This window comes from Bufo bufo, chromosome 1 (genome assembly GCF_905171765.1).
Source record: "Bufo bufo chromosome 1, aBufBuf1.1, whole genome shotgun sequence".
In the NCBI taxonomy this organism is placed as follows: Eukaryota; Metazoa; Chordata; class Amphibia; order Anura; family Bufonidae; genus Bufo; species Bufo bufo.
Window position 1 is genome coordinate 135,531,713 of NC_053389.1, and position 16,148 is coordinate 135,547,860.

The following is a 16,148-nucleotide window of genomic DNA, read 5'->3' on the forward strand; positions in this document are numbered from 1 at the left end:
ACATTCACTGCTCTGCATTTATATCAAGCTGACAGCTCAAGGGGAGTGTCTTCTCTGCTGCAGCTCAGGGGGCGTGTCCATGCTCTCCCTATCACAGCTCAGGGGGCATGTCCATGCCTTCCCTATCACAGCTCAGGGGGCGTATCCATGCTCTCCCTATCACAGCTCAGGGGGCGTGTCCATGCTCTCCCTATCACAGCTCAGGGGGCGTGTCCATGCTCTCCCTATCATAGCTCAGGGGGTGTGTCCATGCTCTCCCTATCACAGCTCAGGAGGCAGTTGAAGGATGAAACTGAGCATGTGCGGCCTTCTCAGTGAGCTTCAAAAGGGAAAGGAAAAAAAAACAGCAGGTGGCGCTATACGGATAAATTTTGCATAGCCCCTGAGTTATTCAATAACATTTTTAATTACATGCAATTACAAAAGTATTCAGATTCAGGTGCTGGTTTGAAAAATGTAGAATATTTTTCATGGGATATCCCATTTAAAAAAGGCTGGACAACCCCTTTAGCAACAGAAAAAAAAAATTATAGCGGACACCTCCCTTTTAATTGTATGCAGAGAGTATGACAGTCCTAAGGTCTTAAAGGGATTGTCTCCTCATAGACAATGGGGGCATATCGCTAGGATATGCCCCCATTGTCTTATAGGTGTGGGTCCCACCGCTGGGACCTGCACCTATGTAGAGAACGGAGCCCCGAAAGTGAAGGAGGGTGCACTGCGCATGCGCAGCCGCCCTCCATTCATTTTCTATGGGGCTGGCCTAAATAGCCGGCCATTTTTGTTGAGCCCATAAAAGTGAATGGTAGCGGTGGCCGGTCATGCACGGTGCGCTCCCATTGGTATTGCAATGCATTTGTGAGACGGATCCGCAGCCATCTACAAATGGTATCAGTTTGCAGTTGGCAGACCAGGAATAGCTGACTTCGCCTCATCGGAACCAATACATTTAAATGCTGTACGGAGACGGATCTCCGTACAGCATTAATCCGAAATTTCGAGCGAAGCGACCTTGGATCTAGGATTCGAAGCTCGCTTCGCTCATCACTATACAGGAGTCTAGGAAAGCGGAGTGAGTGTTCCTGTTGAGGCTGTAATGACGGCTGCACTGCTTGTCACCCAGCTTTAAAGGGGTTTTCCGAGAGTTTTTTACTGATGACCTATCCCCCGGACAAGTCATCAGTATCTGATCAGTGGGGGTCTGACACCCGGGACCCCAGCTGATCAGCTGTTTAAAAGGTCACCGATGCTCCTGTGAGCGCCGCAGCCTTCTCTCAGCTCACCAAGCACAGCGCCGTTACGCCGTACATTGTGCTTGGTATTGCGCTTAGCCCCATTCACTTCTATGGGGCTGAGCTGCATCTAGGCCACGTGACCAATAAACGTGTCGTTACTGTTCTAGGAAAAGCTGGAAAAAGCTATGGAGAGTGCCGGTGCCTTCTCAAACAGCTGATCAGTGGGGGTCGGACCCCCATCGATGACATCCTGATGACCTATCCAGAGGATAGGTCATCAATAAAAAAAACTCTTGGAAAACCCCTTTAATATAACTAATATACAGTGAACTCACTTAGGGCTCCTTCACACGAGCGGATGCCGTGCGTGTCATTCGCAGCGTGAAAGAGCCAAGCCCCGCTCTAAACAGCAGAGACACGGAGCAGTAACATGATTGATAATGCTCCGTGCCTCTCTGATCTTTTTACTACAAAATCACAGTGAGATAAAGTTGTCACCGTGATTTTGTAGTAAAAAGATCACAGAGAGGCACAGAGTATTCATGTTAATGCTCCATGTCTCTGCTGTCCAGAACGCGGCTTGGCTCTCTTTCACGCAGCGGATGACCCGCACGGCATCCGCTTGTGTGGAAGAACCCTAACAGCTTGATGTTACCTTACCCTAAACTGAAATCTGTCTGTGGTGATACTTTTACCCCAGGGGCCCCGTGTACTGTCCTAATACCGTGCTATTAATGTCCAGCACAGGGAATCATCACGGTCTTAGGGGTACGTTGATGTCATTTACTTGAGTAATATATCATATAATACTCGGATGACACATACACACTGGGTACGTAGAGTCACCCTACTATATAAAGCAGCAGTAACAGGACATGCTGGGATCACAGCCTGGAATGTAACTGATATTTCCAGTTGAACACTTTCTTCACCTCTGACCTGTCAGATGACTGTGTAGACTCAGTGTCAGCCCTGCTCTGTGACCCTGTATGACAGCAGAGGGCGGTTATGCCGCCTCTAATCACGGCCCCTTGACTAACTGGTGGATCTGAAACTTCATGGATAGGAATGACTGTTGACTCTGTACTGCCACCTAGTTGACGTTTAGGTATTACATCCAGAATCTCTGTGCTGCATAATACATATAGTCTCATGGTCGGTCCAGGTCCTTGTGTCTAGCACTACACACAGTAAAGTTATATATATATCAGGAGCACCATAAACACTTAAGTCCAAGTCCTGTCAGAGGTCAGGATATTTTGGGGGTTCCTGGAAGCTGAGATGTCTGAACAAGGCGGCTTATTCAGATACTTCTGAACGTCAATATAGACTCCCTCCCTCTCACTCGACAAACATTGTGGTCTTCTCGCCATCACAGGAACACAGGAAACATTTACAGCAGTGATGCAAAGTCATTCGCACTGTAACCATGCCACACAGCCTGAGGACGGAATAGTGAGCACTGCGAATGTAGGGAGAGGGGGACAACAACCTGATTGTGAAGCCCTCTTGTACTCTCCAAGTGACCCTATTTTAGCGTCATAGTGCGGGATTTCCATTTCAACGAACCCACAAACAGTGGCTTGTTATTAGCAAAAAAAAAAAAAAAAAGGCAAGGAGAAAAAATGTAAATAAAATTGCATAATGTGCTATAGTAAATTATATTGGTTATTTGGGTCAATGGATCTTAAAGAGGTATTTCAGAATATTAAAGGGGTTGTCAGAGTTCTTTTTTTGTTCTTTGTATGTTTCTAACTAGGCAAAGGAAAGGACTTAATAATTCACTTACTTTATCTCAAGTTGCTGGTTTCTCAGATCTCACTGAGGGTCACATGACCTGTGATGTCACCTTCTCTCCCTGCTCTGATGATGATTGGTGCACAAGCCTGAAAGAGCAGGTGTGTGTCTGTACACCAGACCTCACAGTGCTGGCCACTCCCCCCTTCACTGCCATCTGCTCTCTCCCTGGATTCTTAACCCCCTTAGCTGCACAGACTCAGGGCTGAAGGCTTTACTGAGTAGCTGCAGGCAGTGAGGAGACCAATGCTGGGCATAGGAGCTCACAGACTAGAGGAGTTCTGCAAAAGAACAGGTAGGGGGAAGATCCTGTGTGTATCAGCAGTGTCATTGTACAGCTGGGACTTGTAGTCCTACACATACAACATGCTGCTGAGTCTCCCAGCAGGCAGACATGTCACTCAGGGCAGCATTAGTATTCACTCCCTTTGCAGAGCAGGGGGAGTAGCAGAGATTGTTGTTATTGCAAGTAAACAAAGAGCCAGAAGAGAACCAGGGAAATTAGGAATTTATATTTTTTTTTTACCTAAAACTTGCTTAGCTCAGTTATATATTGCCGCCCATCAGATTTACAGTGCTATATATATATTTTTTTTTCATAACTTGGACAACCCCTTTAACATTGATGGCCATCAGAATCAGAATGGCAAGGGTTTGACACCCCACATCTCCGCTGATCAGCTCTCTTTCAGAGTAGCTCTGACGCTGGAGACTCTATTGTGTCCGATTAAACGGATCCGGCATGACACACAATGCAAGTCAATGGTGCCGGATCCTTTTTGCTCTGCATTCCATGGTATGAGAACGCAACCAAACGCAACACAATGCATTTTGGTGCATTCCATTCTGTTCAGTTTTGTCGCATCTCAATACCGGAAAAGTTAAAAGGCAAGTGTGAACGTAGCCCAACTGCTGCACTGCTCCCATTCACGTCAATGAGAGCAGCGCTGCAAAACAGGCAAGAATAGGACATGTTCTATAATTTGCGGCATGGCTGCACACAGCACACGGATGACATCTGCGTGCTGTCCACATTTTTTTTTGCGACCTGATAGAAATGAATGGGTCAGCATTCAAGCCGCAAATAGTGTGGATCGGATGCGGACCGAAAAGACGGTCATGAGGCCTTATAAGAACATATCCCTTTAGCTCCCTGCTGGAAAGATTCAGGACAAATTATCTGGATCATCATCTCCATGCTCAGATTTCAGGTTCACCTTTCATAAAAGTCACGTGTAATAAAAAGACATTAAAAAACGTTTTTTCACGTTGTGAAATCTGAGAGCGGAAGTTTCCTGTCACAAAAGCTGAAGAATGATTATAGGAACAAAAGTCGTTTTCATTATGGCCTCATAAAAGGTGTCAGGTACATAATACAATCTCCTACTGGCAAACGGGACGTAAATGTGTCAAATATAAATGCTGAGTGTAATGGCAAATATTACTGCCCCTATAAATAAGCCGTCCGTATCCTTTATGGGACGTGGCATTATCTGTGCTAATATTACCCACGGTTATTTTGGTTCTTATAGACACTCCCCTTGCGCAGGAAGACAATATTGGGCCACATTCACATTTGGTGATAGTAATGGGGCTCAGCAGTCGCACTATTAAAGCGATCTGTGAGAGGACTCCTCATTAAATCCTCTCCATAATGTGCGTGAGCTCAGGAGTCCTCTCAATGCATCTTACTGCGGTTTTATGGAAGCACAGCATAAGAATTTAAGTGAATATGAAGATAAAAATTACATAACCGGTCTTGGCATCACTTACACTATATACCACTTATAGTTTGGAGGAGGTTTCAGAGCTGACAGATTCCCTTTAAGGCCTCTGGTAGAACCATAAGCTAAAGGCTAACTCCACTGCAGCAACTACAGTGTGTAATATTAATATATATATATATATATATATACACACACACACACACTACTCATATACTCATACAGTACATACCGTATATCAGGGCTCGACAAATCCCAGGCGCCAGGTCGCCATGGCGATCAGGAATTTGGTCCTGGCGCTTGGGTATTTGTCAGCCCGTTTTCAAAGGTGCACGAGCAGGAGTGGAGATGAGCGCCTCCATTGTGGAAGCGCTCATCTCCATATTCATCTGTATCGCCGTCCTCAGGACAGCGATACAGATGAATGGTGCGGAGGAGCAGAGGAGAGACGTCTCCCTTGCCCGTTCCTCTGTTAGGCTACAGGCACTAGGCCTGTAGCCCATCAGAGGCCGATGCAGGCGGCGCAATTACATCATCGCGCCGCCTGAGCCGTACAGTGCGGGACACAGCCTGGAAGAGGCCTGCATCGCATCACTGACAGCAGCATAAGGTAAGTATATGAGTTTATTGTTTTTATTATTTATAGTATACTGTGGAAAGAAGGGGGGTGGGGCCCTATATACTGGCACAATATGGGGGGGCGGGCACTAAGGAGAAGAGGGGAAGCACTTTTTGGGCCCTATATACTGGCACAATATGGGGGGCACTATGGAGAAGAGGGGAAGCACTATGGTGGCCCTATATACTGGCACAACATGGGGGGCACTATGGAGGCCCTATATACTGGCACATTATGGGGGGTACTATGGAGAAGAGGGGAAGGAGCACTATGGGGGCATCTACTGGGGGCCCTATGTACTGGCTTGCATTATTGGGGGGGCTCTATGGAGAAGTGGGGGGGGGGGGAGCACTATGGGGGCATCTACTGGGGGCTTTATGACGCGGCTCCGCCTGGCTCCTAACTTTTTTAACTGGCTCCTAGATTCCAAGGAAATTTGTCAAGCCCTGCCGTATATATTCATTCATTACTTGAATAGTATGGTGCCACCTGGTGTTCAAAGTGTATAGCAATATGCATGTCTGCCAGTGGACACACATGCTCAGTCACTCTCAGCTCAGTATAGTCATTCTTTGTCCACTGCAGAGCAGCCAAATGAAATTTTAGCTCTGCTTGTCAAGGAAAAAGCAGAGCCTCTGTATTACCATTGCAGTATAGCTGACAAGACCTCCTATTCCTAGTGTGTTAGGATTGTAAAGACGAGACAGCTGCCAGAAGGGGAAGGAGACTAATTCTCTACAGAGCCCAAACCCAGCCGCACAAATTAGCAGCAACACCACTGGACACATGGAAGCAACAGATGGTAAAAATATATTTTTATACTAAAAACACCACAAATTACTTAAAAATGTCTATTAGCCTTTAAAGGGTTTCTGTCACCCCACAAAACTCATTTTTTTTTTTGGATAGTTAGATTCCTCATAGCGCGATATAGGAGAATATAATAGTCTTACTTACTTTCATGCGGCCGATTCTTTATAAAACGAAGTTTTATAATATGTAAATGAGGGCTCTACCAGCAAGTAGGGCGTCTACTTGCTGGTAGCCGCAGCAGAAAACCGCCCCCTCGCCGTGTTGATTGACAGGGCCAGCCGTGATCTCCTCCTCCGGCCGGCCCTGTCAGTAATTCAAAAATCGCGCGCCTCTGGTCATTCGGCGCAGGCGCTCTGAGATGAGGAGGCTCGTCTCCTCAGCACTCCCTCAGTGCGCCTGCGCCGATGACGTCTTCACTTTCGATGATGTCATCGGCGCAGGCGCACTGAGCGAGTGCTGAGGAGACGAGCCTCCTCATCTCAGAGCGCATGCGCCGAAAGACCAGAGGCGCGCGATTTTTGAATTACTGACAGGGCCGGCCGGAGGAGGAGATCACGGCTGGCCCTGTCAATCAACACGGCGAGGGGGCGGTTTTCTGCTGCGGCTACCAGCAAGTAGACGCCCTACTTGCTGGTAGAGCCCTCATTTACATATTATAAAACTTCGTTTTATAAAGAATCGGCCGCATGAAAGTAAGTAAGACTATTATATTCTCCTATATCGCGCTATGAGGAATCTAACTATCCCAAAAAAAAAAATATGAGTTTTGTGGGGTGACAGAAACCCTTTGAAGGGGTTGTCTGGGAATAAATAACTTTTCATGGATTGCTGCAGCCTGCCTCCGCTATGGAAAGGAACATACTTACACGCCCTTGATGAAGCGGTGGTGAAACTTAGGTTGGGCGAAGCTATTTGATGTGCTTTGCTTTAAACCACCTTTGTGAGTATAAGAAATCTGTTGGTTTTATACTGTCTGCGGTGCTTCACTATTTTGCCCCTCAATTTCTGACTAACTACTGGAAGTGAGGAGGCATTAAGAGTTTGGAAGATATAACGCAAAAGACACAACAAGCAGTGATTGACTACACGAAAATAGAAAAAAGGTTATCTACAGGCTCTACCTGATTCTGTCTGTTTGTGGGCAAAGAAAGAGCAGCGCGGTCCTATCATCTTTATATTTGGATCCTGCAGCGCTCAAAGTAGGAGATGCAACTTGAGACTTTTTTTTTTTTTAGAAAAATTATATATGTCTGTTAATTTTCTCTATTTGCACTTTTTTACACAGGGTGATGCTCCTCTGACAACTGGCAGTTTTTCATCTTGCGTAAAAGATGTGATCACCTGACAAACCAGCAGAATCTCAGTTGTCGGATGATAGGTGCCATGTTTAAACAATAGGGCGTACGAACATTCATGCCAGATTATTGACTTATGTAAAAGGCCCTTTACTGTCAGCGTGACCACTATTTCAGTACATAAGAGGGAGGGGACTCCGCAGCTAAAATCAAATGTGGGCCTCTTATTATGGGCCAGCTAGAGTTGCCACTCGGGTCAGAAGGGCCTCATTTTTGTTCCCCATTCAGTGCCGTTTTCCATGACCCTGGGTCAATTCCACACACCCCTGTTTGCTACCAATGCAGTGCCTCTGAAGAGGGGGAATCTGCACAGCTTCTCACCACCCCACAGCAGAGAAGATAGGACTAAGCCAGGTTGTCGTCAATGGCCATAGGCTGCCTTCATGGCATGTTCACCCCTCAAACAGAAAGGTCCTTCCAAGGCAAAGTGATCAGATAAGAACTCAGTGGTTAGCACTGGTGCCTTGCAGCGCTGGGGTCCTAGGTTCGAATCGGACCAATGTTCTCCCAGTGTTTGCGTGGGTTTCCTCCGGGTACTCCGGTTGCCTCCCACTATCCAAAGACATACTGATAAGGACCTTAGATTGTGAGCCCCATTGGGGACAGCTTGATGCTAATGTCTATAAAGCACTGCGGTTTTATAGCAGCGATATATAAGTGCATAAAATAAATAAATTATGCCGTGCACAGAGTGGGACGCTTAGTGAAGCCACTGTACAGCCATTAGAAACAGGCTTTTATTCAGACGGCATGTGGACAAGGGCTGCTACATGAGCAGAATTTCTACCACTTGGCCTCCTCAATCAGGTCGTGGATTATGATTTTTATGTATGGAATGTCCCTTTAACTGCCTGTCCCTAGAGCTCATGTTGTGCTGTTGCTAGGGAGGAGTCTGCTGAAATATCCCCCAGTGTGATGTAAAATATTCCTACAAGTCTGAAACACCATCTCGACAGATCTGAGTCATTCCCTCGCACTACTACAGAAGGTGAGAAGTGACACTCATGATGGCGTGTGGGAAGCACAGGAAGCAGCAGCATGTTATTGGCCATATACAGCCACTACAAGCAGTGTAATAGGGGAACACGTCGTCATCACGGCGAAGAAAAAGGAACGACTTCTGCTGCACAAAGTCTGCCCTGAATGAGACTGTTGTGCAAGGAAGGAAGGGGGGGGGGGTGATAATGCAAGATGTGGGTAGACTGATGACGTCACATATCCTAACACAATGGGAGTTACGATGATCCTGGATCTGTGAACAGTGGCATACCTTCAATGGCAGCAGGCCAGGCAACTGCTATAGGGTTCAAGGTGAGGGGGACTTCTGCCCTTCTTCTTTCATTTCCCAATGTAAAAACACTGCATTTTGCAGCAGTCACCACTAGGAGGAGCTCTGTACAAATAGATGATTACAGCAATTGTACAAATTCCTATGCACTGAGCTCCCCCTAGTGGTGGCGGCTGCAGGCACAGTGCTTTGTAATAGACAGGAAGCAGGAGATTTATCAGTGTGTTTATGACAGTTGTCAGGCGTGAATACATTGAAAAATACAGTGGTCAGAATGAATGCCATATTTATGAAGCACCTGCTCCCCTTTACTCGGATAAAGTGGGTGAGGCCAAGGGTGACTTTTTAATTAAAATGTATTTCTAATTACATCTTCTTCTACCTAATCTCCTGATTTAGAAGTCAGGGACCGGTGTGATGACCTTTTCACTGCCTGGCCCTGTCAATCAAAGTGGAGAGATCACAGCAGTCGCAGAGAGAGCAGAGCCCCTAGGTGTAACGGCAACGCCCCCGTTGCTCCTAGAGGCTCATTTGCATAGAGGCTCATTTGCATATATTAAAACATCATATTTCTCAGCAATACAGGTACATATGAACATGGGACCAACACAGATGTCTTCAGCTGCCAAGAGCACATGCAACAGGTCAGCGAGTTTTATAGGTACAAGTCTGCTCACAGGCATCCTATAAGTCTGCCATACACATGCAAGAATAATTGGCAATTTACGGTCCACAGCATGGGCTTCACACGTTCGTGTGAATGAGCCCTAATAAAAAGTAGGGCTATCACCCTGCTTCAGTTAAAGATAAAAGAGGCACAAGTCAAAAATCATGTACTGTACTTCTGGACTGGTAGTGACCTACAATCTACAGCTAGAAGTAATAAGAAGTACTACAACATCTCCTACACAAGGATAATTGTTTGGAAACAATGGGGGTCATTTACTAAGTGTGCCACGCCACTTCTTGGCATAAAGTCACAACTTTTTTGTTGCACGGGTGTTCTTTTTGCACCGTCCTCGCCAGTGGCCCAGACAAATATACTATATTTGACACCTGGAAAAAGGCGTAAAAGAGGAGTGAAAAGTACTCCAGTAACTCCAGGCATACAGGCTGATCGTGGTGCGCCTAATTTATGGCAAATCTTCCAAACCTAAGAAATGTTCACTGCCCACTGGCACACAAAAAGGAACTAATCCCTGCAATCTAAGGCTACTTTCACACTGCCGTTTTGACTTTCCGTTTGGGAGATCCGTTCAGGGCTCTCACAAGCGGTCCAAAACGGATCAGTTTTGCCCTAATGCATTCTGAATGGGAAAGGATCCGCTCAGAATGCATCAGTTTGCCTCCGTTCCGTCTCCATTCCGCTTTGGAGGCGGACACCAAACCGATCCGTTCGGACACACAATGTAAGTCAATGGGGACGGATCCGTTTTCTATGACACAATCTGGCACAATAGAAAACGGATCCGTCCTCCATTGACTTTCAATGGTGTTCAAGACGGATCCGTCTTGGCTATGTTAAAGATAATACAAACGGATCCGTTCTGAACGGATGCAGACGGTTGTATTATCTTAATGGATCCATCCATGACGGATCCGCACCAAATGTGAGTGTGAAAGTAGCCTAAGGAGTTTGTAAAACCTGCTCCCACATAATGACTACAGACCGTATACGGATCCCCAACATGCAGCAAAACTGAATTGGTGGCTAGGATATGCCACTAATGTCAGATAGGTGTGGGTCCCACCTTCCTATCCTCAGAACGGGGCCCTCAAAACGAAATAAATCACACTGTGTATGCATTCACTTCTATGAGAATTCCGAAAACATCCAAGCATCTTCGTGCATGCACGGCCACCTATCCAGTCACCTCTATGGGACTTCCGAGAATAGCCGAGCCAGAGCTTTGTTATTTTCAGAACTCCCACAGACGTGAATGGAGGTTGGCTGCTTTTGCGCAATGTGTTCTCCTTTACTTTTCTGGAGACAGGAGCGGGTCCCATCTGATATGGAGGTCTATCCTAGCAATAAGGCCTCTTGCACACGAATGTTGTGTGCCCGTATTGCGGCTCGCATACGTCGGGTCCGCAATACACGGGCACCGGCCCTTGTGCACTCCGCATCACGGATGTGGACCCATTCACTTGAATGGGTCCGCAATCACGGAGATGCGGAACGGAAGCACGGATCGGAACCCCACGGAAGCACTACTATGGGTCCCGATCCGCCCCGGCCGCCACACGGACGTTGCCCGTGCATTGGGGACCGCAATTTGCAGTCCCCAATGCACGGAACGGATGCAGAACGTTCGTGTGCAAGAGGCCTAAGCCACCAATGCCTCAGATGACACAGCCCCTTTAAAGAAAAGATCAGGACTCATCACTTCACAATTAAAGAGAAAAAGACATTTTACTGTGGTGAAACATTTGTTACCCAGGACACAATGAAGATCATATGAAAGTCATCATAAAAAATCTATTTCAAATGCTAAAGATCCAGAAGAATTTGGGAATATAAATTTATGACACTCCTTGACACATTGAACACAGGACTGAATTTGTCGAAAGGGTTTACGGCATGTTACAAGATCTGAAGAATCTGCTCCAGAGAGAGTGGGCCAGATAATCTCTGAGATAACATTCATTTACAGAGAATAAATCTTTCACACCGCTTATTGCCTTCTCTTAACACAGAGATAGCTGTCAGTCACTGATAGCTGTACATGGAGTTAGAAAGTAGAGAAATAAATATATATTATAAGTTTTACTGAATCTTTTCCCATAACTATACATCAATCTGCTCAGATCCTTCTGCTCTGTAACATGCTGCCTGCAGATTGCACTGCATTTAATGGTGACAGGTTCACTTTAATGAGAGTGATAAACGGTGTTTTCGCAAACGATTGTCGGCCAAAATGGTGTTGGACAGATGAACATTTTCCTATACATGCTGTCACTTGTAGTCCTACAAGCAGCCCACACACGTCACCATATGCTGGACTGCTGAAGACCTGGAGAAGCAATTTGTCTGGGCCATTTACATGTGGCAGAATGATTGTCAATACAGTCTGCATATGGTTGGGGCGTTTATACAGGGAGATGTGCTGCCAACAAACTAGGTGGTTTATCGGCTTACTGTGGACATGTTTACATGGGCAATGATCTGACTCAGTAACGTGACAAAATCTCTATAAGGGTCCATTAACACATCCGTGTATTTTGCGGATCCGCAAAACACGGACACCGGCAATGTGCAAGCCGCATTTTGCGGACCGCATATCGCCGGCACTTAATAGAAAATGCCTAATCTTGTCTGCAATTGCGGACAAGACTAGGACATGTTCTATTTTTTTGGGGAACAGAAATGAGGACCCGGAAGTGCGGGTGTACGCATTTCCAGATCCGGGCAGCACATCGTGCGGCCCCATAGAAATGAACGGGTCCGCAATTCCGTTCCGCAAAATGCGGTACAGAATTGCGGACGTGTGAATTGACCTTAAGTGGGGAATCAAGACTGATAACCATTGTCCATTACTCAGCTTTAAACGGATCCATATGCTTTTATTCGCGATTTCATGTGCAGTTTTTGTCACCTCCACTAGGGGCAGTGAAGATACACAGATTTCCCACTTGTGAGAGCAGAATAAGGTCCAGAGAAGGTCCTAACTTTTTTGGACGAGTAAAGAGGGACATATGATTCATTGTGTAAAATTCCATTTTTTTCTGCATATTTATACACTTTAATAGTTTACTTTTACACAATAGTGCAAAAATTATCTGAATATAGAAATTTCTAAAACCCAAATTGCATCAAACAATGAAATAACATACAAGGCAGACTCTGATATACAGATATGAAGCAGAAAAACACCTTCTGGATCAATATTGCAAATGTAGTAATGCAAATCTATACCTCAGACCAAAAAGACAGACTGCTTTAGGCCTCTTGCACACGTATTGTGGACCACATTTGAGGTAATTTGCCTGGTCACATGACCCTCCATCAGTGGCCATTTTATGGACATGACCTGTGTGTGGACAGCACAAAAGACTTGGCAAACAAGGTAGCATACCTTATGAAATATAGAAAATGGTGCAGAATTTCAACGACTACGGTATATTAGTAAGTGCCATATAATCATCTCACAAACACATTGGTTAACAGTAACTAGGAAGTGGTCAACCCCTTTAAGGCAGGTTTACAAGGGTAGGTGAGTGTTAGGACCCGAGCTACTTGAGAAACCTTGGCGCGGTGCTCGTGCTCAGACATGTGTAACACCCCAGAGTTGTGTTACTAAACTCTTCTACCCCGCCACAATCTTCTAAGAGCGTTAACCTTGTCATCTCATGTAATTTTACCTTACATCCTAAAATGTGCATTATAAACCTTGTTAAATGTATATTGCTGTAATTTCCATGCTCACCAGCAGGTGGCAGCAATGTTCTGGCAAGGATTTAAGTTCAGTTTAGTACATCTAAGCTGGAATAGTTCATTCCAGTTTAGCTCCCCCCTCTGTGAGCAGAGTGGGCTGTGCCCACATCCTGCCTCATGGGGAGGGAAGGAAGTTAGATTCAGTGTGCCAGCCACCCCTGCTAGGGGAAGGCTGTGTGTGTTAGGAGCTCCCAGATATAGGGAATCAAACCAGGATCTTGTCTCGGCTGAGACATTGATCATCATCCCCAGCCTGAGCCCTGCAGCCTCAGCTGGACGAAGCAAGCAGACAACTCCAGTTCCAGGAAGAAATCATCCCCTGAGAAGATAACTGTGAGTAAAGTCCAGAGACCCAGGAGAAGCCATATTCCTCCTCAGCTAGTCAGTCCCCATACAGCAGAAGATAGAGAGTGCAGAAGCCAAATTCCTGCCACAGTATAGAGCTAACAAAGCAGACGTCCTTTCCTGCAAGCTCCAGGTACATGAGAGAGCAGAAGATAAATTCCTGCCAACCATTGCCAATACCTGCTGGGACCTAAGACTAAAGCTGTACCTTGCTTGGATGAAAGTTATAATCAGTAAAGACTAGTTTGAACTTCACCCAAAGGTCTGGATCTCAATTTCTGCTGCAAAATCCCTCTATTACTCCTACTAGCACTACACTCATTTTATTGCAAGTGAGCCAGGATCCAAGAGTCCAGCTGTACCCAGGTAGGAGATACCGTTATCACCGCCATACAGAGACATTACACCACTCTGGCATTCCTAACCTGGGACGTGAGTTATAACACCTTGGAGGGCCCTGTGATTGTACCCTGCGCACGCTGCAATTGGCATCACGAACAAAACTATAGAGTATCACCTACACCTGACCAAGCCATTGCATAATTTGGCTTCAGAGTGCATACCCCGGTCCAGCTCACGCATATGTCCTCCATAGTAGGATATGTTGGCTAATATCTCAATTTTAACATCAGTTTGAGGGTTTAGTAAGACCGCAGAGTGCACTTGTCTGCAAATATTATTATATTGTTATATTGTTTATCACATCCACATAATTGCTATTTTGTATAGGATGCTTATTGTGGTACTTGTGCAAGCACGACCACCGCTGCTGGATTGCAGAGTGGTCATAACCATGGAAACGAGAAGTGTATAATGTGATGGAAAGATGAATCCAGCCAGCAAAGGAGGCAATATGGACAATCACAATACATTAGTAAGTGCCTTGTATTCACTTTTTCTATGATGTATGGCATTTGCTGGTAAGACAACCCCTATATGAGAATGTTCCTGACAGCTCTCCTCTCCCTGTAGCTCACTGTCTCTTGTTGCCTTTGGCCGTTAGCTATAAAGTCTTTGGTGTGGAGCCAGTGTATTAGCAGAGTCTCGCACACACACAGAACGCGCCTTTACAAGTCGTGAAAATAGCAAAGACAGAACTCCGCAGAGACTTACGTCCCAGAATAAGGATCCGTACTCTTGAGTTTCAAATCCTGACACGTGACGAAGACTCGGGGGGATCGATACACAAGCGCAGATAACCCGGCTCAGTGGGCTAGTGCTCAAAGTTTACACGACCAGACTCTGGAGTATGGCAATAGATTGCATAGGCCGGTGGTTCAGATTGTAAGCTCTATGGGACAGACTCGGGTCTCCTATTGTTTTTTTTAGTAGTTGTTTTTGTCAGTATTGGCACATGCTATTTTGCTCCACAATGTCTGCTGCTCACGGTGGTCTTAAAGGGCTGCAGAATATGTCGGTGCTATATAAATAAGGATGATATTATACTTACACAGGTCTCTACGCAGCAGCGGTCCCACTTCACCTTAGGAGCAGCCTATGTGCTGAGCGTCCTCCTCACATTCCTCTCCCTGAGCTATTTCTGCTGCAGCCAGCTAGTGCAGTTAAACCAGGGACATAGTACTGGTAGAGGGGTGGGGGGGTCAGCTGTTTTTCTCCAAAACTTCTCACTGCAATTCAACCAGTTCGCCTTCTGCCTTTTTATTGTAATGTAAAAACCCGCATAAAACGGTACAAAATTGTGATGTGTTTTCAAAGGCTTTTGTATATAGGAGATAAAAGCTGAGCTCCCCCCTACATTTACACGATGATGGTATGATCCGACCTGAATGAATAGCATTGTCCTGGTATGCAGGCTGTGCTGGTGTCTGCGCCTTCAGTTCGGCAGCACCATTTCTGAGAGCTCGGAGGAGGAGCAGGTTGGGCTCAGTCACCGCATGGGGCTATATGTCTGACCGGGAAGACTGACGCAACATGAACATCCTGGGCTCCAGTGCAAAATCTGTAGCACAGCCCCCACCTACCATGTGCGTTCTAGAATAGTGGTGTCTTCGTATGTGGCAGAGAGGTCTTTGGGCCCCCTCCGGCTCCTGGGCCTGGTAACAGCTGCTCCCCTGGTCCCATGGGATCCTGAGGGGAAAACGTTGCATAAAAGAGTGTCCTTTTGGCAGGTTTATGTCTGTGGGGCGCAAATAAAACACGTAGGTGACAGTACTAGTGCTATTTTAGATGCATCCAGTTCAGTCTTTTTGACTGATCAGGCTTTTCAGAAAACCGTAGCATGTTGTATTTTTACCTCCGGCCAAAAATCCGGAACACTTTGACTGAACGCTGGATCTGGCATTTTTTCCCATTGACTTTCAATAATGCCGTCACCGTGTGTTCCATCAACCCAGATCCGGCTTTTGCATGTTAAACACGAAAAAAGTGCAAAAAAAAGTTAAAGTCCATAAATGGCGGATCCGTTTTTTCCAATCCATTTTTTCATTGTGATCAGAATCCTGATCAGGATTCAAATGTAATCCGTTTTCACACGTTTTTTCCGGATCCGGCGGGCAGTTCCGGTGACGGAATTGCCC

General features: G+C 46.0%; 1 protein-coding gene across 2 annotated transcripts in view; it reads right to left on the reverse strand.

The window, feature by feature from the left end:
• KLHL21 (kelch like family member 21) overlaps positions 1-15,691 on the reverse strand; it is a 33,507-nt gene extending 17,816 nt beyond the window's left edge. The window contains exon 1 of one of the 2 annotated variants that reach the window (XM_040429883.1): positions 15,594-15,691. The gene's annotated coding sequence lies outside the window, so the exon portion shown is untranslated. Of the gene's footprint in view, positions 1-15,061; positions 15,174-15,593 lie in introns of those variants that run through there. The other variant, XM_040429879.1, reaches the window with a different exon arrangement.
• Positions 15,692-16,148: the final 457 nt, after the last annotated feature.